Below are 24,713 nucleotides of genomic sequence, written 5' to 3'. Positions count from 1 at the left end.
TATGCAGCACATGTGTCAAACACAAGGCCCGCGGGCCAAATCCCGCCAGGCCTTGCAATGTGGCCCGCACCGCGCTGTCATCACTGCACTCCACTGCGTTTCCATCACAATGACAGTTTATGACTGTTCAGTAAACCATTCGGCCCGCGATTTAGGCTGGATTTTAGATTTTGGCCCCTTCTCTGATTGAGTTCGACACCCCTACTATGCAGAATGGGACGGGGTCCAGTGAATGGGTGGGTGGTGCTGGTGAGCCAAGAGAGCTGTCCTGAGGTGCACAGGGCGGTCTGGGGCAGGGAGTTGGACAGGGTGTGAGCCTATGATACAGAAGTGAACCCCAGGCATCCACCCCCTGGACAGAAGCTTTGACACCTATTCTAGAACAGCCCACCTTCAGGCATGCCAGGAACTGGTTTGAAAGGCAGCTTGCAGCCCGGAAATGGGAAATAAAGAAGAAAATGACCAGCACCCCTTGTACTCTTGTGGGAGCCAGCTCCTGGATCGGCTTCTTGCTTTCTATTTCCTGCAAGAGAGGCAGAAGGCTCTAACCCCAGCCCGGCCCGAGCAAACCTGCAGCAGCTTCTTACTGAACATCTACCACAGACTTCCCATTTCCACTCTTAATAACCGCAAGCTCAGGGTTACCAGGGTCTCCTTGTTGCTATAGTGACAGGTGATAGCGCCAGACTTCCAAAGCACTGGACCCTTGGCTTCGAGCGAAAACAGAATCTGGGTTGCTTTATTTTTGGGTTTGACTGAGAAGGCTTAAGGCACCATTTTCCAGGCCTTGTCACTACGGCAGTTTGCGCTCGAAATGTACCAAACCTCCGCATCAGAGAATAACGGACACGTTGGGGGAAGTGGGCATCTGAGAATGTACAGAAGACACATTTTAAATTACAAAAATGACAAAACGTCTTTAAGGACATCTAGGAAATGACAAATAAGTAATTATACGGGGGGTTACCTTACTGTAACACGGCCTTGGTGGCCCTGAGACGTAGCCCTCCACCAGCTTTCTTAAAGGTGCGTTTATTTGTATTGGTTGGGTAATATCACATCTTTTCAAAGACATTCCCCCTCTTCGCCTCTTCAGTGTCTCTTGAACCCACGCTTGGTCTCCATCATGCCATCGATGTAAAAATTCTACTCCTTATGATTTGGTCAGCTTTGTCCCTGTCCCTGTCCTACCCCCCTTCCCCAAAACACACACACACACACACACACACACACACACACACACACACACACGCCAGGATTTCCTCTGCTCTATAGCCTTGCTAATCAAAGGGTGGTCCCAGACCAATGGCATAGGCAACCCCTGGGAGCTTGTTAGGGGTGCAGAATCTTAGACCCCATGTGGGACCTACTCAATCAGAATCTACATCTGTATTTGGACAAGATTCCCAGGTGATTCATAAGTAAGTTTTAATATATATATATAATTTAGTTGATTTCAGAGAAGAAAGGAGAGGGAGAGAGAGATAAAAACATCAATGATGAAAGAGAATCATAAATCAGCTACTTCTTCCACACTGGGGATCGAGCCCACAGCCTGGGCATGTGTCCCGACTGAGAATCGAATTGTGACCTCCTGGTTCATAGGTCAACACTCAACCACTGAGCCATGCCGGCTGTACCATAAGCACATTAAAGCTTGAAAAGCACTGACCTGAAAAACACCTTCCCCATGGCCCCAGGATAGAATGGACACTCCTGGCCAGGTGAACAACTGCTGAGTGAAGACCAAATGGGGAGGGGGCAGGGCGAATAGGGTCAGGATCCTCAGAGAGGTCGTGGAAAGGGAGAGGCTTGTGAAGCCAGGTCTGCAAGTCAAATCCATGGAAGATGCAGGATTGAAAACTGAGGGCCCAGCAGGCTAGCAGGGGCAGGAATGTGGGCTGGGGAAGCATGTCCACTGTGTAGATGAAGAAACTGAGGCATAGACATTCAGTTGCTTGCCCAATGTCACAGGGAATAGGGTGGAGCTGGCATACAAACCTGAGCCCAGAGCCCACACTCTTAACCACCCTGTAGTCCAGTGTAGGGAACCGACAGCAGGAAGAAAAGAATAAAATGATGTTAAGCTCCTACAATAAGCCGGGTACTTTTTAAATTTTATTACATAGAATATTTATAGTAGCCTTTGAATGTGAGCATTCTTACTCCAGTTATAAATGAGGAAGTCAATTTTACCAGGGATAAACTCTTAAGTTCACGTTGTTACTAACAGCTGGAGTCAGGATTTGAACTCAGGGCATTTTGGGTACCGAGTGAGGTGCTTTCTACCTTGCAAACTCCATCAGCAAGGTATGGAGTTGGCCTCTGCCCTCAAAACAGCTTCTCTTCTTCCTACGTACCTCCTGCTTTAAAACCCTACCTCTGGCCCTAGCCGATTTGGCTCAGTGGATAGAGTGTTGGCTTGTGGACCAAAGGGTCCCGAGTTCAATTCTGGTAAAGGGTTCCTTGGTGGCAGGCTCCTCCTTGCCCCAGGCCCTGTTTCTCTCACATCAATATTTCTCTCCGTCTTTCTGGACACGTTCCCCTTGCCCATTAAGGATAAACACGGGGCAAGTCTCAGATGTTTTCTCTCAACCCTTACATCTGTATAATGCTAGGATGTCAGAAGTTTTTTGGTTTAGCATTTAATCCAACTCCTGCATTTAAAAGAAGGCAACGAGATGGAAGCCCAGAGAACTCAAGTGACTTGTCTGAAGCCACACAGCCAGCTAGTTACAGATCTGAGACTCTGGACTCAGTGCTCCTTTCCTGACTCAGTGCTCCTTTCCTAACTCTGGGCCATATTTTTTATCTGTTGCCCGGCCAGGCCAGCCAGCATCGGGCAATGCTGGGTTGCTAGGTCAGTGCAAGTTCAGGCTTAAGTTTAGGCTGGAGGATGCAATAGATGAACCTTTGTTTCATACTAAAAAAAAAAAAAAAACAAGTAAAAATCATGTCTGCTTGTTAAAGCTCCAAGCAGTGTGCAAGTATGTCCGGAAACACTTGAAAACCCTGCCCTCCTCCGGGCCCTCCCCAGCCCACACCCCGGGGGCAACCACTTAGCGCTGTCTTCAATGTCTCCTTAATTTTCCTGCCAGCGTTGGGTCTTGCAGGATCCATGCCACAGCAAGGCTATTTTTAACAAGCATCCCAGGCTTCAGGGGGTTGAGGAGAGGGGAAGAAAAAATATTCCATTTGTATATTTTTAATCCATGCACATTTGAGAAGGCAGTGGCTTTCCTGTCCACCCTGCCAAGGGTTTGGGGAAATTTATTAGACTTTCTGGGTACAGGGTAATCCTTTCTCTTCCCTAATGAGGCTGGGAGGCCAGGGAGGGGTTCAGGCATTGTATCCTGGTCTGATGGCTGTCTCAGCTGGCTGCCTTCTGATCCCGCCTGCCCCCAGCCCTCACTCTCACTCTCCTGCAGCCTCAGAAATCCTGGCTGGGTATCCCAGGCAGAGGAGGCCTGGGAACCTGACTCTCTAGGCCAGACTCATATTTAGAAATGTCTCCAGCCAGAGGTTGGTATCTGTCCTGCTTGGGCTCTGGGCAGGGGGTGCGGTCACATGTGCTGCCTTCGAGTGGGCAGATTCTGAGTGGGCAGCAGCCCACTTTGAATATAAACACACTCCTTTTATACCAAGGCACTGGCATCTGAGCCTGTGCTCCGGATACTGGCTGTGGCCAGTGCTGGTAGCCAGACAGGTGGCAGGGGGAGGCAAGAAAGATGCCCCATGGCTTGAACTGGTCAGAATGGTGGTGGAGAGTGCTCCCAACTGCCTGCCCACCCCAGTCCCTATATGTTGCTTCCCTCGGTGTCTAAAGTGCAGTCCCTGACTGAGTAGGAGGCTGGTGGGGGGAGAGGGACAACAGTGCCCTGTTCTGGACTTTCCTGTCCTTTCAGGGGCCATCTGGGAGGTGGTGTGAAGTGGGACAGGGTGCGACCTGGATGTGGGGCCTCCTGTGTCAGGGTCTTTGTCCACCTCTCCCTGTCTGTGAGCCACCAGCCCTTTAACTTCTCCCAGTGGCACCTGCGAAATGTTGCCCATGGTGACATCATCGTGAAGGCTCTGACCAAGAAGGTTCTACCATTCCTTGCTCACCCTGCCTTCTTTTCCATGGCAGTGCATGACGACAGATGGATGAGACCAAATGTTCCCAGCCGTAAGCAGAAGACTCCTGGGTAATAGTCACGCCTGAGCCCTTACATTCACTCAGGCCTCCGTAGTTAGTGAGGACCTTCGAGGTGCAGCCCTGTGCTGTCACTCGCCCACGGGGGCTGATAGGAGCTTTCAGCTCTCCTTATATCGCACTTCTCCACCCCTCTGCTGGCCTGCTCCGGGGACCGGAGGGGCTTGTTTATCAAATTCAGCTCTCTGTATGGAGGCTGCCTTCTGCAGCCGAATCTTCAGAGAGAATCCAAATGCAGCCCTCTTAAGCCTTACGCAGAGCCAGCATCAAGTCCTCAAGCCCCGGCAGCCCCCACCTCTCTGCCCCCTCCTTCCCTCCTCTCCCCACATCTCAGAGGAAGAAAGCTCAAGTAGTGGTTCAGGAAGGGGTGCATAAATACTTTCTTTGTACCTCCTGAGAGAAACATGATTAATACACAATAACAGGATGGGTGGATGGATGGATGGATGGATGGATGGATGGATGGAGAAGTGATTGATTGACTGACTGACTGAATGGGTGAATGAATAGATGAATAAGCGAGTGAATGAAGGAAGGAACAAATGGGAATTCAGTCTCTGCTCCAAAGGAACTTGAATTTGAAGGAAAAGGACTGGGCTTGTGGGACTGAAGGGACCCAGTGATCAGAGTCACACCCTCCTTTAATGGAGAAGGAAATGCAGGCTCGGAGGCGGGAGGGGCTGCGGTGCGATGCCTGTGGCAGACCTTGGAGGTTAGAGGATGGCTAAATCACCCAGGGAGAGTGAGATCCAGAACCCAACCCAAGGCTGCCCTACTTTCCCTCTGCCGCTGCCCTCAGGGTCCCTCGTCCTTGAAAAAAAAAATTGCCTTTTCATGTGGTTGGGAGTGGACGGTGCAATTTTTCTTCGAGGGTTAATTGTTTTGCTGACAGCACAGATAATTAGGAATGAGAATCCTGGAGTGAGGGCGACAGCACCATCTGCTGTGAATATGTTTCAGCCCCACCTTGCAGGAGGGCTCCAGGGCTCCGGTACTCACCCCCCCCACCCCCAGCAAAAACCGAGGTGCTCTGGAGCTGCTTCAGGAGCTGAGCCTGTAGCTAGCAGGGTCTGTGGAAAGGTGCAGCATGGTCTCCCTCCCGCAAAGCACCCAGTGCACATAGTAGGGCCCACTAAGAGCTGCAAGGCTGTACAAGCCTCCCCACCCCCTCCCGGACACAGAGCGCTGACACCAGGAGCGGCCTTTCCCATCTTCCTGTGGCCTGATGTGCTGAGGTCTGGTCCTCTGCTGGCTGGAGGTGGGCAGTGGGGAGACACTGCCTTCCATTGCTGGTAGGAATTTCCTAGGTTGTGACTTCCTCTGTGTCAGTAGGAGCAGAGCTGCTTTGGAATCCAGCAGAGAATCCCACTGTGGGGAGCAGCCGAGATCTTTCTTCATACGGTGGGACTGCATGGTCCTTTCCCCGCCCTCCATCTTTATTATTTAGATATAAATCATATATACAAAAGAGCATTGGTACATAAAAGTGCTTTTTGAAGGTAATAGTAATAATTTCTTTGTTCTTTCAAAGGGCCTTCTAACCCTCAGTGCTGCCTTGCCCAGAAATGCCTCAGGAACCAGAGCCACTGGGAGCCAGGCCACCCAGGGGCTCAAGGTCAGCACAGGCCCGAAGCTTGACTATTTGTCACTACCAGCTTCCTCTGCCTGGGCTGCTCCTGGAGGCCTGGAGCCTCCACAGCCCTGTCTTCCCTATTTATCACTTGCTCTCTCTGTGCTTTCTTCTCCTAGATGCTCCTGTCAGGGGAGAAACCAAAGGCATGCCTGTGCTCTTCTCCCCATCCCCCCATAGCAGGCCAGGCCTGTTTCTGCTCACCCCTTTCCACTCCTGTTGGCCAGCCACACCCCAGAGGTGACATAAAATCACCCTAGGAACGTGGAGCTTGCTGGAAAGAAGGGTAATTGGGAATCAAGAATTCAAATCTTGACTCTTTCGCTAACTTACTGTGTGACCTTCAGCGAGATTCTTAACCTCTCTGTGCTTCTGTTTTCTCATCTTTAAAACACCCCTTTACATTCCAATGAATGCAAACACAGCTTGAAGGGTATAAACCATTACAGCTGTTGGAAGACATTGCCATCTTCATGTGTACAAAATCCATGGGACTTCATGTGCCTTCCTTCCTTCCTACCCCACCCCACCCCACCCCTGCTCATGGCACTTCCTTTCACCTGCAGTGCTGGGTGCCCAGGCAGAGCTGTCCACCTGCTATAGCCCCTTCTCAGCAGGGTTAGGGTTAAGGTTAAGAGCCTGAGATTTGGGTGGAGCTCAGGGTCACAGCCATCCGGGCAACAGGAGCCCTCCTCACTCCCTAGCTGCCTGGTCAGAGGTATAGGGCTGAGCAGACTTCGACACCAGGGCAGGGCTACTTCTAGCTGGAGCCCCTTACCACCCACCCCCACCACCCCATAGTGTGAGCCACAGTCCTGGTTGTGAACTGTGGTCACTCAGTGTCCAGTGTCTGTGTCCCTCACCCAGGGAGGTCTGCACCTGCCTCTTGTCTCTCACTCTACATGAAGGTCTATGGAATGAGGGTTTCCATCAGCCTCAAGTCAGTGGCCTTCTGGAGCCCCCAAACCACAGCACACCGGAAGCCTTGTCCCAGGGATCGGGGCTACGAGAGTTGAGGATGGTCCCTGGTAAACATGTTCTTGTTCTTTGTGGTCTCATTGGTGGAGGGGAGCACCCCAGTCCTCCCGCTTTCCTGGGCAGTGAGGTTCTGTTGGTGGTTATGAGCCAAACTCTGACTGGTGGTTAGGATGAGTAACTAACGGTGGGTCTTTTAGGAAGATAAGAAATATGCAAGGTAAGAAGACAGAAATACAGGTGTGTGTGTGTGTGTGTGTGCGTGTGTGTGTGTGTGTGTGTACGCATGCAGGCTGAGGTTTGGGGATAGTGTTGGTGGGTGGGACATTGGCAGTGAAGAAAGACCCTGGCTGATGTAGAATTCACAATAGTCACCAGGAATTACAAGACCTAATAATAAAGAGCAACGAGAAGATTGCTGGAAAGTTCTAGACAGTTAAAACTTGGACTTGGGTTTTTGGCCCTGGTAACAGAGACCTCTGTTCTTCCTCAGGTCCCCTCTGAGGCAGCTGAGTGCTCAGGAGGCCTCATCATCCCTGAGGAGTAGGCCCACCAGCAAAGCAGTAAGGGATGGCGTGGATCCCTCCCAGGGCCTGAGGAGAGCGTGGAGCCCACAGCCCGTTGGACCCGGAGCCTCTAAGTCGGGAGGCTGCACCAGCTGGGAGACAAGAAGAATGGATGCTTCGGCCCCTGGCGACATGCACACGGTGTAATGACAGGTAATGAACCTGCGGCTCATCTATTCCTTCTGAATGATATGACAGGTAGGAGAATACATCAGCCTGCAGGAGACATAAAACGTCAACCCTGGGGAAGATAACTATGCAAACAAACCTAGTAAGGCCTGATAAGATGATAGATGGATGCTTCCCAGTTATTAGTTTCTGCCCCGTGAGCTTGCTGAAGCCAGGCCCCGGAAGATTTAGCATCAGGTGGGTTCGCTTCCTGTGCCTAATGGGAAGGCCTGATGCCGTGATGTATGTAACACCTCTTGTTTGGAGAACTCGGGATAACAAATCAAGAAGTCATTACTCCCCGTCAGCTTCCCTGGGAACCAGGGAATTGGTGGCAAAGAATCAGGGAGCAGAGGCGGCTATAGGCACAGTTCTTTCATGCCTTGGTGATAACTGAGGGGTGGACCGGGGGACTCCCTGGGTGGGAAGCCCGCCGATTGGTTCAGATTTTTCAAATGACAGGGTGAAGCGATGGGTAGGTATTTCTTGTTTAAAAAAAAAAAAAAAAAAAAAAGATAGGAGGACTTTATGGCTCCCTACATTCCTCCAAGGATGCCAGGGCAAGGAGCCAATGTTCGGGGTGCCTGGGGGAGGTCATGAGTAGGGGTCTGGAGAGCCTGGGAGGAGCTGACAGACACAGTGAGGAGGTGGCTCAGACAGGAAGCATTGAGCAGGTCCCCAGAGCCTAGAAGGCAGGGCCTGAGGGTGGAAGGAGAGGGGACACTGGGATTGAATATCCCAAAGATTACCTCTGTCCCATTGGTTCTCTGGTCCTCACTGTGTGTTTTACAGTGCACTACTCTGGCAACTTCCACCAGGAAAATGGCAGGCTGGGGTGGGAGTAAAAATAGCTTGGGGCCTTGGGAAATTGACCAGGGCAGGGGGAGAGAGCCAATGACCTGGGGCACGAGGCCCAAGGGGGTGCAGCAAATTCCATTCTAGCACAGGCCAGTGTCAGGGTCCACAGGGTCGAGGCAAGGAGTGGGGAGGGGCAGAGTATTAAGACTTCTGGGTGGCCTTGTTCTAAATCAGACAGAAAGATTAGAGGAAGAAGGAATCCAGAAATCTGAGCCCAGCTCTAGGAAACAGATCAGCTACAGGCACCAGGCAGGCTCAGGACTTGGCTCCCATTCACATGAGGAAATGGACAGGGAATCGAGTTCCAGGGACCCAGCAAGGATAGTCAGGGGCTTGTTATGCCTCAAGGGGCTTAGCGACGGAGCTGGCAGCTCCACAGGAGCCTGGGATAACTGTGTCCCTGGGTACCCCAGACCATGTGTACTGACCCTGAGCCATTCCAAGACCCCCTCCTCTCAGTGGGGCAGGTGGTCTTTGCATCTCAGACTTGACTGGGGATCTGAGCAGGGCTGACCCTGTGGGGCTGCATGGTGGGAGGTGATGGAGGTTACGGGGAGGCAGGAAAGGCCCAGCCCTGCAGGTGGGAGAGTGAGCACTTCATCATGCACGAGGCCAGGAAGGTAAGGGGCAACATACAAGAGCATAGGATTTGGTCTATCAGAAGGGTCTTAACCTAGTTTACCAATATTTACCAAGTACCTGTTATGCACTGGGAACTGGGCTAGGTACCAGAAAAGCAAGGATCCCCATGTCTGCACATGTCTGCCCATGGGGAGGGGTATCTATGGGGCAGAGAAAAAAGCATAGGAATGGAGACAGATCCAAGACTCTGAGAGCCTCGAGCTTCTATCTTTACAAGACTATTCTTACTCCCAGGCTGGGTGAGAGAATAAAATAAAATAAAACATGCAAAAACACTTGGCACAGCAGCGGTGCCCTCACAAGCGATTGATACATTTAGTTTACCTGCTTTGGAGGAGGTGGGAGCAAAGAAGGCTGGGAGAAACGCATCCTAGTTCCCTGCCATCGGTGGCTAACAGGGTATGAGATCTGGGCATGGACATCAGCTTATGAGTCTCCCCCCGGCCGTGGACAGGGTGGTTTCAGGTGGTTCTGAACACTCAGAACTGGTGCCTGCACTTCACACACGAGTCCCCTGGCAGTTGCTGGGCCAGAGGCTCTTCATGGGCACTGAGTGTGGGTGAGAGGGCTGAGTCCAGGAATTACCAGAAGAGTCCAGAAGAGACGAATTGTCGGAATGTTTGGGAGGCTTGCCTCCCCGGCTTGCAGCGCTGTTCTTAGGAGTGGGGCAGGGGGAGTGAGTAAGACCCAGCAGGGACCTGGCACTTGGAACAGGGCTGCTCAGGAGGGGCTGAGCAGGAGCCACATGTAATTTTTAATTTTCTAGAAGACACCTTAAAAATGTAAACACAGCAAGTGAAATGCCTTATAATAATGTGATTCATTTAACGCAACCTGGTCCAAGGACTACCCTTGCAACCTGTAATTAATACACAAATCGTGAGCGATCGTGTACATTCTTCTCTGAGGTCCAGAGGGTATTGGACGCTGAGTGTCCATCTCAGTTTAGACCAGCCAAGTACCAAGGGCTCAGTAGTTCCTTGTTCTCGTGGCTGCTGTCCTGGATAGCTCCGATCTAGAGGAGAATCTGGAATATCTTGCCAGGGGGGATCCAGAAGCTGGGTGAACCCTGAGCTAAGCAACAGGATTTACTATTATGTCCTCTTCTTCTGACACCGCTGGAGTGAATCCCTGGGGAAACGGGCTTGAATGATGACAGAGGCATTGACTTACTTGTTCTAGATGGTGAAGTGTTCTCTGGAACCAGCCCTGGCTGCGTCTCACCTGCCGGGCTCAGAGAGAGGCCACCTGTTCTGGTCCTGGCGCTGACCGCAGGTGGTTTCTGAAACTCTCTGGGCCTCAGGAGCTCCATTCAAAGTGGGACTAGTTGTTTCTGTCTTGTTGGGTAACAATCTGGAACTAAATCAAATAATGACTAAATGCTCTGTGCCTTTTTATTTTTCTAAATCCAATGAAAACCCATTTGAGTTCCACCACAGGCTAAATTTGGTAAACTTCCTTGCAGGTATGTCTGTTGCTCTGTCTCCATCCTTTTGCTGTTTGAGGACGTGGGGCTGTTTGGGTTGGGACAGATGGGGAGGGGTGAGACTTGGACCTTGGCCCATGCTAGTGGCAACTGCCTGCGACCCCTCCTTATCCAGACCTGGTCCTCTGGAGGAGCCAAGCCCTGCAGGCAGCTTGTGTCCCTGTGTCAGATCTGCCAGAGGGAATGCTGTCCCCCCACCCCCCAAGCTCGCACCTTAAGGTGGAGTGGGGGTTGTCAGCCACTCCAGGCTTATTACCTATTGTATCTTGGGACCCAGCTCAGGGTTCCTACCCTGAAAACTGCATATCCTCGGATCTTCTTTCTTCTGTAGTGAAGTCCCCTCCTTCCCTTGGCTGCCCCCTTTCTTTGCCTCGTCATAATAATGCAGGTAATCCCCCCTTAGGGTCAGGGAGCCCTTTGTCACAGAATATGGCTGCTCTTTTTGGAGGCGCAGGAGTACATTTTTGTATTATTCTGTGAATGACAGCTGCTCCAGCCACTGGCCCCCAACAGCAGCAGAAAGTAATTGCTATGTGTGTTTATTCACACGGGCTCAGGGTCGGCACCCACAAAATGAAGTTCTCCTATGCCTAGTCCACTCTGAAGAATGAATTACGTAATTTCTGCCTTCTGGGGTCTTTCTGAGACTCAAGTGAGATGGGGTATGTGAAAGTCCTTTGTAAAGTTATGAAATGTTATTGAGACTCTTAATTCCCTACCTGAGGCTGTTTTCTGGGCCGGGAGCTGGGCTGATTCTCCAGACGCCTTTGCACTCAGTGTCACATGGCGGGCGGGCTGGCCCACCAGCCCTGTCCTCACTGCAGACTGGGCTGGTGCTCTCTCTGGTTGCCCCCACCCCACCCCTGGGGGGCCACCTCGGAATTAGCCGGTCTCCTGTTCTCCTCTGGGAGACGGGGAGGACCTGTGTCATGGCAGCAGAATGTTTTCTTGACATCTGAGTTTGGAATCCACCCAGATTATCGGGAAGATTCCTAGTTCATGCTTCTGTGCCCGAGGGGAGTGTGGCAGCCACCTGCGGGAGTTCCATGAGTCTTCCTCTCTGTCCCGGCCTGGGCTTGGTGACGGTTCCGCCATAGGGAAGGAGGTTTGAAGCGAGTGTGTGCAGGCACATACCCCGTCCTTGGGGCCTGGTGTGGAGGGAGCGGGGGAAGGAGGTACAGGTCGGTGAGGTGATGCTGATGTGAATGTCAGCTGCATTGGAACCAGTACAGAATCTATAGAATGAATGGGAGTTCTGCAAGCTCCGGGGCCGACATGGTGTCTTTAAGGTTGGGCCAATATGACATGGAGTGTGGCTGGGTCAGGGGTCCTTGGATGCTCACCGTCCTGGCCTGTGGGTCCCTGTGCTGCTGTTCTCTAGGCTGGGGGTCCTCATGCTGGAGCAGCTGGCTCCTGATTCCTGGGGCCGGAGCACTCAAGGCGGTTACAAATCCTAAAAGAGTCCTATCAACCAGTGTCATTAGGAGAGCATCTATTTAAAAAAATCAATTTATGAAGTGTTGTTTGGAAAACAGCGGCGGGGGGTGTGTGTGTGTGTGTGTGTGGGGTGTGTGTGTGTGTGTGTGTGTGTGTGCAGAATTTAAAAGGCCAAGCGCATTTAGATAGAGATGTGATTCTGGCTCCTTCTAAGCTTGCACTGTGCCCCCAGGCAGAACTCTCACCCTGCCCAGGCCTTCAGGTGCCCGTCTATGAAATGGGCATGAGAAGTATTGCGATGATTTCATCCTGCTGCTGGGTCTGCGTGCATTTAGTGCATTTATTTGAAAAGAAAGAGGTGTTATGAATCTTAATCTCCAAAGATTTGAGAGTATTACATGGCAACGCCCTTTCTGTGCCAAGCCTACACAGCGTAATTCTGCTCTGAGTCTCTTTATTGCTTCCTGGGGGCCCTCGGAGCACGGCCTCTGATCTATCAAAACTTAAAATCCTGCAGCAGGGAAAGACAGAAAGCCACATTGCCCTTGACTGACAACCTTCATATGACTAGTTAACCATTTTAATTTTTCATGATTCCCCTGATAAAAATAGTGCCCAACTAAAAACAAATACATTTGTATTTTCCATCTCTTTAATTCGTTTCTAATTTGGGGGTTCTTATTAGCTTAAAATTATACCGCTGACATGGTCCTTGGATGGTAAAAAAACAACAACAACAACACGTGAAAACCACAATCAATGCCAGAGCGATCGTACTATTTAATTATGCTGATTGGAGCACTAGAGACCCCTGGCAGATGAACCTCTCAGAATAAGCTTGATTTGTGTAATTTGGTTTTTAAAACTTTTGGATGCATATTTATGGTGTTGAACTATGTGTTCTTGTTCTCCTTGAGATTCTGACTCTTCTGAGGGGTAGGTGGGGAAATCCACAGGCTGGCACCCTGGGACCTCCAAGCCCCTGGCGTCACTCACTGGTGGGCTCTGACCTGAAGGGAACGCAGGCTCCCTAGCTTGTCTGTCCATTGAAAAATGTTCTTTCCTCAAAGGAAAAAAAGAGGAAAGGTAAAGGGTCACCTAGAGACAGCCTAAGAAAGGACAGGTGGTGGAATTTTGGAGCTCAATGGTAAGAGGGGACCCTTCCATAAAATCATGGAAAATGGGAAAACCCTGGGTTAGAGATGAATCTAGGACCAGATTCTATTATAGAATGTGATAGAACCTGGTTGCTCGAAAAGGATGTGCCCCTCCATCCAAAGTCAATATTAGCTTTGCTACAGTTGGACAGCTAGGGGGAACATACTAGGAAAGACACACAAACACTCATGATGTTTTCTTGCCATAAAGCTGAGCCTACACGTGTCCAAGCCTGTAGATCTACTGTAACTACCACTTTGTGCAGGGACTGCAGGAACATGTGAAACACCACCCCGGGGGTCATCCCCAAATCCAGACCAAGAGCAGCTCCAAACTTCTCTGACAGGATGGTGAGGGGGAAGTACAGAGGGAAGGGAGGAGGGAGCTAGATTAACAGACTTTTAAGAGCCTTTTAAGAGTACTCTGTGGGGCTGGTGTGAGTCCTGATTCAAGCCTCGCTGCTGTAGAAGGGCATACGTGAGAGGATCAAGGAGGCTGGGCGTTCCTCATTGAGGAATTATTGTTAATGTTTTTAGAATATGTAATATTGTTGCCGTGTTACTCCTGAAGTATTTGCAGAGGACATGATACACTATCTCGGATTTTCTTTAAAGTATTTCAGAAAAAAGAGGGCAGGAGAAGCAAAATACAGACTGTTGGATATTGTTGAAGTTAATTTGTTGATTGGTGATGGCTCTGCAGGGATTTATGGTGCTCTACTATTTTTGTATATTTCCAACGTTCAATAATAACAAGTAAAAAAGAATAGTAATAAGAAATGTTCGTACGAGCTGGCCGAGCCCTGACATTTCACCATTAGAGCTTTGTTTCCTAGCCGAAGCCTTTCTCCGTCTGTGACATACAGTTCTCCTGGGAGCGCGGTTCACCCCTTGGGCAAGCAAGTCATTCTGGGGCAGGAGAAATTCCCCATGCAAAAGGTCTCATGCAAAAGGTCCAGGAAAGGGAAGTTTGGAGGAGGTTGTGTTGAACAAAACGCCAAAGGTTCCTTCAGAGCTTCGGTTATGCTATGACCCACTGCACATATTGGATGGCGGTGAGCTGCAGCAATGCAGTGTCCCCTGAATCATGTGTCATGTGCTTTGAAGGAGAGAAACACCTCCAGCCTCTCCCCAGAAAATGTGGACCTAGGCAGACACCTGGCACTTAGAGCTGTTTCTGTGTACTCAATGGTCAGTGGGCAATCACTGCAGCTTTTGAGCCTCAGTTTTCTCAACTGTAAAATGAGCTTCATATGACCTGCCACCTACATGACACGATTATGAAAGGGCTTCATACAGTATGAAGGCTCAGGTTACGTGGTGTGATTATTTCGTGGTGCCATTTTCTGAAACTCTGTCCATGATGCTGACTTGGGAGCCATGGGTCAGCACACAGGTGTAGTCTAACATTGTCCAAAGTGCAGATGGTTGTGGGTGGTCACATGTGCAGAAGATACAGAGATGGTAAAAACAAGTTCTCAGCCCTTGGGAACTGGGAAGTGAGAAGAATAAGCAGTGACAGGGACTAGCAAAGCCATCCATCAGCCCTAGGGATAAAGGACAAGATCAGGTTCAGAGGAAAGAGGGTAGCTCTTAGCTGGGGTGGTGGTCCTGGCAGGCCACCTGGAGGAGGTGTGCTTGCCCTGGTCCTTGAGGCCTGGGGAGGATTTGGACAGACCATGCCTTTGTTGATTATGGATCACTCAGCTGGAACGCTTCCCTTCTCCCACCTCCATGCTCCCACAGTCTGCAGCTGAGCACATAAACCTTGTTTGGATTACAGTCTTATCTGATGTGGGAGCCCAAGTCCTCCCTATCCGGAACTGGGATCGAGGCTCTCCTTGCCCAGCCCTCCCCGCCTCTCCCCCTCTCTGTCTCCACCCCTCGTTTTCATCTTCCCACCAGAGCTGAGAGAGGCTGGGATTACTCACCCCATCCACTCACTCACTCCTGCCCCCTCTTTTAAGCTTTTTTTTTTTTTTTTTTTTTTTTTTTTAATATATAAACCACAGAAACAAAGCAATGAATTATGACTCAGAGACACCCAAGCCTTTATGTGAAAATGTTTATCATCATCAAATCGTGCCTGAAGGCAGTGAGAGAGGACAACCTGAGTGGAAATCTTGGAAAAGGTGGGCAGCAGCTGCTTAGGTCAAGGTGAAAGAGTTTGAGGCGCTGCTGGGAGCCGATGTGGGTTCTTGGATGTAGAGAGCTGGGTGGGGGGCTCTGACTGCCCCTGCAAGGTGTGCATGGTCATTCAGGATGTGAGCAGCAGTCCAGGCCACTTGTTATCCAAGAGCTCACCCTGACTTTTAGTTGACACCGCAGGAATGAAAGGAGGGGCCTACGAAAGGACAGGACTGGGGTGGGTGCTTCACGTCAACAGGAGACCCAGCTCTGTGCCACGTGAGGACTCAGAGACAAGCCGGACACATGCCTGTCCACAAAAGTCCTGCACGGGCAGATCTCAGCCCTCTCCTGGCACATGTGAAGGCTCAGAAAGCTAGACTTCATCCTAGATTGTTAGGATTGTTATTTTGACAAAGGACTCATCCAGTGCCTGGCACAAAGTTGGCCCCACAGTGAACTTTCACAACTACCTCAGACCTCAGCTTTGGGCTCCGGGAGCCCTGGTGTTAAGTTCTGGCTCCAACACTTGTCTGGAATCTTCCATCAGTCAATGGTGGTGGCATGGACCTCGCTGCCAGGTTCTGGAGGGCCAAATCTATTTTTGCGTTATGGCCAACATTTCCCCTCCCAGCTACCTAGAGAACCCTCCACACATATACACATATTTAATCTCCAGGCCACAGAGCACAGGGGAGAGAGCCCAGGGCTGAGCTGGAGGTAGGCATGGCCAGCCCCGCTTTGCCACGGGCATGCTGTGGCGCCCTGCGGGAAGGCCGCCTGCCCTTGGGCTTTAGGTCCCCTCTGCTGATGGCACGGAGTTGGGAGTCGACTTCTCTCTCTGAGTCTCTGACTCGTCATACAGGCCAAGCCTGGTATGCAGTGATGAGAGAGATCTGTGTGCAGATTACAAAAGTGATAATTGTTTTGTATAAGAAACCATTCGAACAACATGGAACTATTTAATGGAGAAAGTGTTGGACATTGTGATATTCCTCCTCCCTCTTCGGAGCTCACCCCTATCAACATCCCTATCACCGTTTGTATCTGTATTGCGGCCTTGGAGGTGGAAGGGATATCTCTATTTCACAGAAGTGGGATTAAGCTACATATTATGTTCTGCAGCTCGCTTTTACTTAATAGTTTTGTTTTTTTTTTAAATTGCTCATACACCCTGCTGTAAGTTTTTATAACATGGGTATACCTTATTAATAGGCTAGAATTAATTTCACCTCCTCGACAAATGTCTGGGTGCTAGCAGTTCATTCCCATTGATCTGATGGTTGGCTGCCCCTCCTACTCCAGGAGCAGGTCGCAGAGAGGCCTGGAGGGGAGCGTGTTTCGTTTACATACAAAGCTGCTATCCTTCGCTGAGGGTGCTGCCTTTGCCTCTCCAGATTCTTCTCTTGCAAGTACTGTAGCTGAGCAACACTGCGTGTGTGTGTGTGTGTGTGTGTGTGTGTGTGTGTGTCCCTCCCGCCCGCCGCCGCCCCCCCCCCCCCAAAAAAAAAAACCTGAAGGCGCCTGGGCCAAGCTGGGGCTGAGTGAGGAAGGCTGCAGTGGGGTGGGTGGCTGGATCTGGATCTGTGAGTCAGAGTGTGCTGGATGGGCCGGAGTCTGAGAAGGTGAACATGGCACTGGCAGTTTGGTTGCTCCTGGAATCACATACTGTCAGGAGTTGGGGTAACAGTGATTTGGGGCTAACCCCTTAGCATCCCATAGTCACCAAAATGCCTGCCAGGATGTGCTATCCTTTGCCTTCCTGGACTGTTAGAAATAGTCTCCATTCCCATTTCCTCCTCTGGTTTCACCGAAGACTTAGGAACCCTGAACCTGGAGATGTGGAATGTCTAGCGAGGCTGGCTGTGGGCCTGACACAGGGAGAGAAGCCATGTGCCCTGGACTAGTGAGATCTGCCCTGAGGAGCTGGCCACCCTGCTCAGGTCGCTCCCCTCATCCCTCACACAGGCAAGCTGAGTGGCCCCACACCTGGACCCCTCGCCCTGTGAATAGCACCACCATCCACTCTGTCCACCAGGCCTCCGGCTTCATCCCGACATTCAGTGGTTCCAGGTGCAAACGCACGGTGTTAAACACACTTTTAAATCCTCAGGTCCTGGGTTGCAATCAGGTGTCACTTTCTCAAGGAGGGACCTTGTGCTGGTGTTTCTGCACCTCCCGGTGGCTGGGGTGCTTTCTTAACCTGAACCCAAAGCTTCGCTGAGCTGGCTGGTAGGTGGTGATAAAACGATGCCCATGTGCAGACTCCCATTACTCATAAGTACTTACATTTGGCTGGAGATTTGTGAAGTCCTTTCATTGCTAGTGCATGAAAAAGGGATATTTCACACATGTTTTACATTAGCACCGTGATTTAGCTTCTGAGTGAATAAGAATCAATGCAACAGCCAACTGCCACCCGAGAGCCCATTTATATTGTATTACAGGCTGCGGCGGCCCCACCTTTGACTGTGATCTTGTCAGAGCTGATAAGGTAATAGTAATAATAATTTAAATTTTCATTAGGTGGACTCGGTGCCTGGGCTTGGCCGCCTGCACATGGGCCTTCTCTGTGGTCTGTCTGTCTCTCCCTGTCCAGGGTGTGTCCTGAGTCAGGGATGGAGGCCTCATGGTGAGCGTCCCCCTAGGAAAGAGGTCTGTGCATTGTTTATCAATGAATCAGTTACTAGATCAACAAGTTATTCAATGCAACATTGTCTAAAATGCAAAGTGCCAGCGAGGAACTCCTACCCTTGACCCCACACCTGACCCTCCTGTGAAGGACATGTCTGGAGACAGGTTGGGGAAGCTGCCACTACTAGCATTTAGTGGGTAGAAGCTAGGGATGCTGCAAAACATCCTATAATGCACAGGCCAGCCCCCCACAATGAAAAGGCCCCAAATGTCAGCAGTGTCTCTGTTGAGAAATCCCGCTAAGGCCACCAGCAGCTGACCTGGTGAAGGGTACCCTCTCTGAAAGGCAGGAGGAGGGGACTATCAGCCTTTGTCCAGGGGGAATGGCCTTTCTCATTTGGGGCTGAGCAGGGATGGGAGCCTGGGGATGGAACTTAGGAGTGGTTGAGAGTCAAAGTAGCCGTTTGGAGCAAAGAGAACGAGGATTGGGGCAGCCTGACCAGTATACATGGGCTTGGAGAATGTGGGTCATTTCCTGAGTGGTGTCTTTGCCGGAACCTTACCGACACCAGCATCCATCTTCCCCTAGTCGTTCTTCCAAAGGGCCTTGGGCTCACTTGGGATGTGGGGCACTCACGCAGAGATGTGACTTCTGGCTGGTGGGGTGCAGTCTGTGCATCCTACCCACCTGCCAGCGGCTGTGTGCAAAGGCTGCCGGTTCCGGTCCAGGCTGCCCTTGGGAGGTGTGAGGACTCAGGGTGAGTGTAAATCACACTTCATCCAGTTTCCCCACCCCCAGCCCGCACCATTTTCACCTAGGAAAAGCCTAATAAAAATGCACTCCGGTCTTAGTCCTGGAGGAGGAAGATGGGAGGAGCTGGGGAGCAGAGCCAGCCTGACCTTGATTAAATGCATCTGAGCCGCAGGGCTTTTCTGGCCTCAGAAGCAGCCTCAGGGCCCCTGGAAGCGGGTGGTCCTGGGACCGATCCGCTCTCCAGGCCTGTGGGGCAGCCCTGCAGAAAGCCCCCGAGTCCCAGCCCACGGTGGGCGTTAGGTGGGCGCCCACTCTGCCCTGCCCAGCCCCCGCCTGCGTGGGCACTCTCAGCTCCTCTCAGGGCTGGCCAGGTTCTGCCAAGGCCCCTCGCCTCAGGGGAGATACAGCAGCCAGGATGTTGCCTGGGAGGGCAAGTGGCAAGGGAAAGCCTTGTGGGCATGGAGCTCCTGCAAGGGATGGGGGCGGGGAAGCTATAAGAGACCAGGCCACTGGAGCACTGGCTTTCAGCCCTAACTGCAAGCTATAAGAAGATCCCAGTGCCCAGGCCAGTAGGCAGTCTCTGGGGTGGCACTCCGGCACCAGTCATCTTTCAATTTCTTCAGGGGATTTCCAGCGGAGATTGAGAACCACTGGTTTAAAGCTTCCCTGGGCTCTCCAACAGTTGAGCCACCGTTGAGGCCTCTAATGAGGACACTGGGGAACCTTGCTGAGGTTTGAGGGGGGGCAGTCAGGGGACAGGTAAACTCTGGGTGGGGAAGGAATGCAGCCTGTCTGACCGCACAGGTGACCAGCATTTCTGGCCAGGCTGGCTGCAGGAGGGTTTAGGGAAGAGCTGGAGGACCCCGAGGTGGACGCTGCCCAGCCAGGGTCTGAGGAGCAGGCCGAGGTGGCCAGCACTCCCTGCGCCTGGCTGGGTGCTCTCCTGTTGGGGCTCAGAACTGCTGTAGAGTTTATGGTAGGTTTTGTTTTGTGGTTATTTGCACATGTGTCTGGACTTTGCTGCCGGCCGGGGAGTCCCAAGAGAGCAGCAGCAGGGTCATGGGTCATAATTCTATCTGGGTTTGGGCACTTGTCTTCTTCTCGCCATTATCTCTCTGGTGCCAGCGGCCCCTTCTCTCACCTGGGCTATTACAACAGCCTCCTGACTGTTGTCCCAGTCTCCACCTCTGCCCTACCATCTATTCTCAGGGTAGCAGCCTTTCAAACATGTCAGATAGTTTCCTCCTTTGCTCAGAACCTTCCAGTGGCTCCTGAGTAAAAGCCAAAGTCCTCAGAGTGGCCTGCAAGGCCCCACTGTCCCTCCTGACCCACCTTTCCCGACTCACTCCCCTGCAGCTGCACTGGCCGCCTCTTGATCTCCAGGGGCTCTCGCTTCAGGGTGTTTGCCCCGCAGCTCGGCCCCAGCACTCTGCAAGCGCCCTCCTTCCTCTTCTTTGGCCCTTTGCTCAAATGTCACTTTTCCAGTGAGGCCTTCCCAGACCGCCTGCTTCCTGTCCCCCGGATCTTCCTTCTCCCCACGGCCCTCACATGCTGACTCTGTGTGTTTGTTTTCTGTCTGTCTCCATACTAGCCTGCGAGCTCCAAGAAGGTGGGGTTTTTATTCTATTACCTTCCCTGATGTAGATGCAGAGCCTGGGACAGTGTCTAGCCTGCAATGGCTGCCCAGTGCATTTGTTTCTGTTTCCCAGTGACTATTGGTGCTTAGGACTGGTTTAATAACAGTCTTTGGCTCCCAGCATTCTCTCCATGGGTCCAGGCACAGTCTGCTTTTATTTAATTATGTAGTTATTTTTATTAATGTAATAAGCACCCAAGAGCTCATCACCCATAACAAAGCAAAGATTCGACCAATCCTACATCCAAACATAAGATCCTGCCTCAGACCACCATGCTGCCTCTCCTATTCTCTCTTCGTTTCCTTTATCTAGTTTTATTGGATCCATATGTATTCCTAAAAAGCATATTTTCCTGTAGCTATTTTTAGTCTCATATACAGCCTTGTGCTGTGTATAATCTTTGGAGTCCTTTTTGCTTGATGTTGTTTTGTTAAGATCCACCTACATTGTTGCATGGACTGGGGCTCATTGCTTTTGGTGACAAAACATATTGGTGGACTGAATATTTAACATTATTAATGCCCCCACAGTGCCAGGCTCCTAAAAACAGCCAACATCTATTAACCACTTCCTCTGGGCAGAGTGCCTTATTAGCCCCACTGAGCACATGGGAAAACTGACACTCAAGAGGGGAGCAACTGGCCTAAGGTCACTCACCTGAATGACTCAGGAAACAGAGGCAGGAACTGAACTTGCATTGTGTGCCTCTGGAGTCCTTGCCCCTGCCCCTGTCTCTCTGAATGAATGACTGAATGAATGGGCTCATTCACAGACATCACCACAGCCCCTTAGGAATCCCACTGAATGACTTTTGGTTACAAATGAGATTCAACACACACACACACACACACACACACACACACACTTGGGAATTGCTCACAAATACTAGTTAATTGACAGAAAGTTTACAATAGGAGAAATAGGCCTTACTTCCTGATGCTTGCCAAGATCTGTCTGTCTGACCCTGTCTTTCTCTGTCCATCTTTTCTCTATTAAAATAAAAGGTCAGCCTGGCGTGGTACTCACAGGGCTGGAGGCTCAGAACCTATATTTACAGTCTGTGCCGTGGGCGTGGCTCCCGGGAGGGGAGCCGGCTGGGGCCTATGCCCTTGGCCTGTGGAAGGAAGAGGCCTGCTCAGGGCAGAGCTTACTTCCCTCTACTACAGGGCCAAGCTGACTGCAGGGGCTCATGCAGCTAAGCTGAGCTTACAGCAAGGGCTGACCCTGGCAGGGACCCTTGGCCACTAGGAGCATCTGTTTAGGGGTGAAACTCTATTTACATTAGGAATAAATAGAAGTGATGGGGAACCAGAGGGCTGAGCACGGGACTGAGCAAACAACAGATATGTTCCAAGAACAGTTGCCCCTGTTCCAGGGGGCATACCCAGAGGGGCCAAGGTCAAGCAAATAAATAAACATTTTGGTAGCTGTGGTCCCAAACCCAGTACTGGGTTTGAGTGAGTCAGGTTCGGCCATGGGGAGGATAGGGCCATGGATTTTACCATTCCATGTGCAGAATGGCCTGTCCACCATGCCAGCATTTGCCCAGACCTGGTGCAGAGCTGGTCTGGGAGGGGCTGGTTGGGAGTTGCCTTACTAAGCACTGGGGAAGGAAGAGGAGCCCCTATAGGAAGCCAGACACCAGAAAACAGAGGGGGTGGAGGAGGCCAGAAGCTTCACTTGGCGGGATGAGGGCAAGGCCAGGTATGAAGCAGGTGGACCTAGACCAGTGGTGGGTAAATCACGGCTCACGAGCCACCTGCGTCTCTTTGGCCTCTTGAGTGTGGCTCTTCCACAAAATTCCACATGTGGGTGCGCATGTACAGTGAGATTGAAACTTCGTGGCCCATGTGCAGAAATCGGTTTTCGGCTTGGGCGAGTCTATTTTGAAGAAGTGGTTCTAACGCCAAGCCACACTCAAGGGGCCAAAGAGCCACATGTGGCTTGAGAGCCATGGTTTGCCGACCACTGACCTAGACCAATCTGGAGGCAAGTGCGAGCTGTGACATGTTCCGCTGGCTGGTATCAATAGGGAGCTACAGAGAGCAGAAGACAAACAGCTGGGACTCTACTGGTGTTTTTACCCAGCCTCAGTGTACCCTAAGCACCTGTGAGCCTAGAAGCCTTCCATCTGGGTACATGTGTGGCATTGTGGAAGTGGGCAGAGCCTATTGCTAGTGTGAATGCACTTAAGTGGGGGGCGGGGTGGGGAGGAGACAGAATCCTCCAGAAAAGGAAAAGGACCAATTAAGCTCAGGGTGAGTTTCCTCAACCCAGGCTGCATCCTGGTCTAGGAAGAAATAAGAAAAATAAACATAATGCAGAGAGTTTTTCATAAGGCTAACATTATCTCCCTTAAAAGGGTTGCCCTGTATCCTGAAATTCACAATCTTTCAATAATTCTGATAATCATATATGCTACCTGTTGTGATACTGTAGATGTTGGCAACATGAAAATGTGATGCCCTCCCTCTTAAGGCATTGAGTCTACAGGTCTGTGAGTTTCCTAAATCCAGCATCTCTTCCTGAGTGGGACGCTCAGATCACCAAGAACAGCCCTGGCTGCCACATTCCATCAGTAGCCACTGCCCCATGTCTCTGCTTCTCTCCCTTTTTTTACACTTTTTAGTTAGGGTTGTGGAGTTGTCAGAGAGGGAGGGTGAGGGGCAGAAAGTGGGAAAAATGATTAGTGACAACCCTTAGGGCAGCAGTGGTTTTCTAAGAAAAGATTGTAATTCTGTTGAAAATTGCTAGAGAAGAGAGTGCAGTCCAAGTAGGCATATGTAAATTATATGCAAATTATGCATAGCCCTCCTATTTCATAACCTGGATGTAGCCCTTGGGAAAATGCTAATGGAGACTAGTGGTCTCCCGCAAGCCTCCCTTGGTGATCTCCAAGAGTCTGGCCCTAATTAAAGAATATTTTCCTGGCAGTGTGTGGCTCCAATGATCTTTATTTTATAACTTTTTTCTCCCTTTCTCATCTGAACAGGCCCATGGCCCAGACTGAGAGGGCACTTCTCCTTCCATGGCAAATGGGGAGAGGAAAGTGACTGACAGACTTGACCCCCTCGGGGCTTCTGGGGTCCCAGCCCAGCTGACTCTGAGAGAAGGGGCTGCTTACGGCTTTGGTTCACACACTGGAGCAGGCATCAGGATCATGTGAGGGGCTTGTTTCAAACACAGATTTCTGGGCCTCACCTGAATGACAGATCCTCAAGGTCCGAGGCTGACTCGTGAATTGGCATTTCCCTTAAGGTTCCAAGTGATGCCCCAAGCTGCTGGTATGGAGGCCATAACTGGGGAACCACTGGCCTAGAATGAATAGCAATACTCAGTGTGGTCCGCTGGTTACTCTTACCAGTCAGTGATAGAAATGAAGTACAGATATTAAGAATAAACATTTAGAAACTTTTATTGAAGTTTGACATTGCCACGGCATTCAAGCACTTGATTGGCTTTCTGTTAATTCATTTGTGGGGCCTTTCACAAAAGTGTTGGCCTATAATGGTTCAGTAGTTTAAAAAACACACACCAAATCTTGTCACAGACAGCAACTTGGTGACTCTGACCCAGAGGGCCCAGCCTCATGGCCAGGGTGCAGGCAGCCCCAGGCTGGGAGAGAATTGGAGTGCCCATCAAGAAACTGAGGCAGAGGGGCTCTGCGCAGGCATGGGGTGGGCTGGCCCTAGAAGGTGTGTGGAAACATGGGGGAGGGGACCGGGAGGAAGGGGTTGGTGGTCACAAGACTGCTGGAGTTGGCGAGAAAACTGGCAATTAATGGCTGAGTGCTGGGCACAGGCACCACAGGGAATTGTCCTGCCCTAAAGGCCAGTAGAACCTCTCTTGAGGAACAATAACTGGGGAAGGTTGGTGCTAAGAAGCTGGCCTAACTCCAGACCTCCTGCCTTCTCTTGGAGTGGAGGGACTGGAGGAGAGGGGGGGCGGTGCACTGGTCAGAACCAGCTCAACCAGAGAGCCCTTGTTTGTACATAGTAACCTGGTGTGTGTATGCCTTTGCATTGTGATGTGCATACATTGTTGGTATCCAATGGGTACCTCCTACGTTATGCAAAACCAGTAAACAAAAACTCCTGCGTAGGAAAGGGAGAGATTGGCAGGGGTGATGGGCATAATTCCTTTTTAAAAGGAGTAATTGTAGGTATCCCTGCTACATAAAAACAATGTACCAAGAAGCAGTGCCTGCATGGCCTCCAGGACAGCTATTTGCACACATAGGGACACCCGTTCTTAGTGAGGAAGGGGCCAGTACTTAACGGTGGTGTGTTTTTGGCCGGCATTGTGAATTGGTTAGCAGGCCTAATGGCAGCCGATACCATGATAATAGGTGGTTCTAGGTGGATGGGACCCAGCCTGAGCCTGGGACTTGGCAGTCTATTTTGTCCCCTGCCCTCACTCGCCCCCCGCCTGGGCAGATCCTTTTCAGCTG

At 51.0% G+C, this 24,713-nt stretch overlaps 1 protein-coding gene across 2 annotated transcripts in view; it reads left to right on the top strand.

The window, feature by feature from the left end:
• The window catches only part of ZBTB7C (zinc finger and BTB domain containing 7C), a 260,208-nt gene that overhangs the window by 57,920 nt on the left and 177,575 nt on the right, over window positions 1-24,713 (top strand). Inside the window, exon 2 of one of the 2 annotated variants that reach the window (XM_036418693.2) lies at window positions 7,291-7,516. The gene's annotated coding sequence lies outside the window, so the exon portion shown is untranslated. Of the gene's footprint in view, window positions 1-7,290; window positions 7,562-24,713 lie in introns of both variants that reach the window. The other variant, XM_036418694.2, reaches the window with a different exon arrangement.

Source organism: Pipistrellus kuhlii, unplaced genomic scaffold, assembly GCF_014108245.1.
Source record: "Pipistrellus kuhlii isolate mPipKuh1 unplaced genomic scaffold, mPipKuh1.p scaffold_m20_p_6, whole genome shotgun sequence".
Classification (NCBI taxonomy): Eukaryota; Metazoa; Chordata; class Mammalia; order Chiroptera; family Vespertilionidae; genus Pipistrellus; species Pipistrellus kuhlii.
The sequence above is the reverse complement of the archived record's forward strand: the minus strand, read 5'-3'. Positions and strand labels throughout refer to the sequence as shown.